The sequence below is a fragment of the Adiantum capillus-veneris genome, chromosome 12 (genome assembly GCF_014529385.1).
Source record: "Adiantum capillus-veneris isolate H3 chromosome 12, ASM1452938v2, whole genome shotgun sequence".
Classification (NCBI taxonomy): domain Eukaryota; kingdom Viridiplantae; phylum Streptophyta; class Polypodiopsida; order Polypodiales; family Pteridaceae; genus Adiantum; species Adiantum capillus-veneris.
In genome coordinates, this window is record NC_140942.1 from 18,814,096 (window position 1) to 18,818,451 (window position 4,356).

At 42.9% G+C, this 4,356-nt stretch overlaps 1 pseudogene; it reads left to right on the forward strand.

Annotated features, from left to right (window-relative positions):
- The first annotated feature begins 659 nt into the window (after positions 1-659).
- Positions 660-3,700, forward strand: LOC147445395 (uncharacterized; annotated as a pseudogene).
- The last annotated feature ends 656 nt before the right edge of the window (positions 3,701-4,356 follow it).

Here is a 4,356-nt window from a genome sequence, read left to right on the forward strand (position 1 = left end):
CTCTCTCTCTCTCTCTCTCTCTCTCTCTCTCTCTCTCTCAGCTCTCATTTGCAAGCACTATCCCCCAACTAAATAACATCCACTAGTGCTGGCACATTTGCACTTGAGTGCTGCCTCTCCACACCCAAGAACAACAACAAGATTAAAACGAAAGGGGATCCGTAGTAGATTCAACTCAAAACCATCATTGCCTGTTCAATTTCTGGCACTTCTTGACATAGCCCACAGACACAAACACCATTAAGATACTTTTACAATAGAATTATAGAGCAATGAATTAAAAGGTTTTGATGTTTAAACTGGAAAATTAATATGTCTCGATCAAATAATATGATATAGATTTTTCCTTGTATCATGAGCACCATGCACTTCAAATAGCTCCAAGAACTGACTGCAAAATAGCACAAAAACCAAGAGCAACTTGATCTTTGCAATAGCGTCTCCCTACACTCCAAAGATTGCTATAATTAGCACTCAAACAAACTAAAACTTGCACTCCCAAAGGCATGCAATTAGCACTCCCACTGCCTTGAATTTTCCTTGTAGTTTGCACTCCAATCATGCTCTCTTGGGACTCAAATCATCGCTCCCCATAAGCTGCAATGTGTGCTCCCCAACAGTGCTCCAAAAGTCCTCAAACTTGCGCCAGAACTATTGCAATGCAACCTGCACTCTTCAAAGTCAAAGCCACTTACAGCTTCGATCTCAATGTGACCTGGCAGGAAGAAGAAGCCATGAAGAGTAAAATGGATGGGCCTATACCTGATTTGAATGAGGGTATAGAGGTGAGTAGCGAATCTGATTCAGATTCAAGCCAGGATTCTGAGGATTTGATGGGTTTTAATACTGGTTGGCTGAATGAAGGGAACTCAAGCAGTGCCGACCATCCAGAAGCTGGAGCCCAATTGACTCAAAAGCAACCATGTGGGGCCTCAAATGGGGACTCAATCCACATGTTCAAACCTAGGATCATGTCTCCCGATCCATCCTTGCATCTTTCTCACCACTACTTTAGTTTTGATCGAGCAAGCTACGACCTAATGCTTCAAGATATGAAGGGGATTTGCAACCCAAGTTTGGCTACACTTCGAGAAGTAGGTGTCCATGACAAAAAGAGATGGAACAGCATGAAGGACAATGTATGTATTCGAGGACCCGAACATGATGGATCGACCAAGCTCTTCTTGAAGATGCCTCTCCTAGCAATTGCACCAGATGAGCATGCAGCTATCATAGAAGAATGTCACATTGATCCGCAAGGGGCTCACCTTGGCATGTCAAAAAGTATTGATATTGTCAAATCGGAATGGTGTACAGATGTGAGAAAGCATGGCATACCTATTTCCTTTATCAGAGACATGATTAGATCTTGCAAAGTGTGCAACAAGGGTCCAACACTCCCTCCCCAATCGCTTATGTCAAAACTCCCTCCCCAATTGCTTATGTCAAATAAGGTTGAAGGAAAGTTGAATGCTGATGAGAATAACCCAAGTGTGAAAATTTTAACAGATAAGGCCCATGTGAATGATGCGCTAGAGAGTATTGCGCTTAAGCGTAAGGTGAGACTTGTCAAGATAAGATCAGCCCAAGTAAGTTTTGGTAAGGTAGAGGACATCTACATTTGTCATCGTGGTGGTTCAAGAAGGTATCGTGGAGGAGACAAGCGCAGAGAGAGAAAAACAAAGAAGTGTGGTTGTCTTTTCAAGACACGAGTGCAATTCAAAGAAGTTGATGAAGTCAGTATTGTTCTCCATGCCCAGCATCACGGCCATGTTCCTGGCTCTCGGCTTGACTTATACTATCTACCGGTTCATCCACGAGTGCTTCACCGTTGCATGGAAGATTACTTTGATGTGGGTACATCTCGCCATGTTGCCAAAATGTCCGTCTCAAAACAAAACTTCCACATGCAACAAGTGCCTCCAGTAGATTGCGTGACTTTTCGATTCTTCATGATCCCAAAGGAGGTCCGACAACTCGCATATAGCTTGCAACTTCAAGGTAGTACTTTTCACTACTTATGCTCTCAACCTATATAGCATTTTCTTGACCTAAGATATTTTTTTTAGGTCGAGCATCAGAAAATGAGTGGTCGCGGATGTATATGGAGGCTTTGAAGTTACAAGCTGATGGGAAGGTAGCTTCTTTTACAGCAATAGTTTCATTTTCACTTTTATATGTTGTCCTTGCATCCTTATGTAGATGCTTGTTGCTTTTGAAAGGTTACATATGGCCAGCCATACAATCCAAATGCATTGCAAGACATCCAGAAGCCTTTTGTTATCATCATTCAAGACAGTTGGATGTTGGAGATGTGTATTCGCTTCTCACGACATAACGCATGGGCTGTGGACAACACATTCAAGACAAATGTGTATGGGTTGCCATTATATGCAGGCGTTTTGCCTAATCAAGCTGGGATCGGATTGCCTGTGTGGTTGATGATGTGCACATGTGACCCTGGGACATGTCAGGAGAGCATTTCCCTTGAATTGACGATCCGCGTAATATTTTCAAGGATGGGTAGCATTCGGCCAAATGCAATTATAATAGATAAGTGCCCTCAAGAGCTGAATGCTATCTTGAGATCCATTAGGGATGATGATGCTTGTTGGGCTCAAGACAACAGAGGGTGTCGAGTGCAAGTTGCATGCCATGTCCCTCTCTGTTGGTTTCATGCCAAGAAGGCTTGGGTAGAGAATCTTTTGCCCCAAGTGACAAAAGACTTGCGAGATCAATTATATTCTACGATGTGCAACCTTATGCATTCAAAGTGTGAGGATGATTTTGAAGCTCTCTCTTATTGGACTACTCCGAGCATGCAAATATTCAACGTTATGTATCCAACGGATGGCGCTCAAAGTCATGTATATGGCGTGAGCGTTGGCCAAAGTTTGGGTGCTTACTTCCTGTGGCAATGTGGACACTACAAATCTCGTGGAGAGATTATGGCAGTACATTAAGTACACTTTGTTGGATGCAATGATAAATAGGTCGGTGCTTGACCTATTGCATGCACTTGTTGGTGATGCAAGGAGTAGAACCTGGATGGGAGGAACTCTATTGGAGTTCTTCAAGCAGAAGCAAGAGCTAGGTGAGCATTAATCATTTTCTCCTTGAATTTTTATATCAGCTACTTTTCCTAAAGAAGTTCATTGTGTGTATGTCAATAGTGGACTCTGAACGTTTTGCTGTGTATGGCTCAAGCAAGAGTGCGACCAAAGCACTAGCTAGTGGGGAGAAATTATTTCAGCGATATGAGTCTAATCCATCTACACTTTAGGTGGTGAAAGAATCTACATTGCTATTCAAGATTCAGAGCATGTCTTCAGACACTTGGCATCACGTGAGTTTATAGTCCTCCTATTGTGATTGCCTAGATTGTTCCTCCCAATGCAAGCATCTATACGGAGTGCACCTAATACTACAAAGCCGGTTTCCGATGCTACATGCAATTTTTCCTATTGTGGATAGTTTGCATGCAATGGTTGAACAACCTACAAACAATGGAATGCAAGAATGTCCTCAGGCTACGGAGGTAGAGAGTGGTTGTGATGGCACAGAATTGGGTGTTGACATGCATAGCTTTGAGCAAGATATGGACAGGGTTGATACGGAGATAGTTTCTTGTATTGAGGAGTTTAGAGATATCTTGCAACAGCTTCTGAATAATTTGTCCAAATGGACATTGGTGCAATAGGATAGCTCTTGGACAACTGAAGATCTCTATGGAGAACCTGAAAAATCTCCATGAGCCAAAGAAGGCAAGCATGCCATGTAGGGGTAGCATTAAACAAATTCAAGCCAACGTGACGCAACCACGTCTTGGGCATGGCAGGCTGTCAAGTATCATTGATCCTCTTTCGGATGCACTTGATGGTAGCCCCCAGCCAAACGAGACTAGGAAACTCACAGGTTCGATGAGGCACAAACACCAGCGAGGATGAAGTCGTGTGCGCTTCAAAAAATGGCGGTGTATTTATTGTCCTCATTGTTGCAGTAAGACTCTTCTTGTTGATGAATCTTGCATAATATGCTACCATACATGCCATGCTTTGTTGCCTTTATCTCAAAAACATTTGGCTGCATCTTCTACTACTCAAATCATGGACCACCTGGTGCAATTATGGGATGGAAACAGCTCAGTCAAAGGTTCTATCATCGCGTGTGACTATGAGGAGTCACTTGAAGAAAGTGAACGGCATTTCACAGTAAAGCTTGATGATGGCAGAATCTATGAAAAGGTCTATGCATCAAGAATACTCATAACCCTTATGTGATGAACATGTAGGGCCTTTACATCCGCCATTATTGCAGGATCAGTCAGCCAACCAAGAGGAGGCTTGTCAGACATGC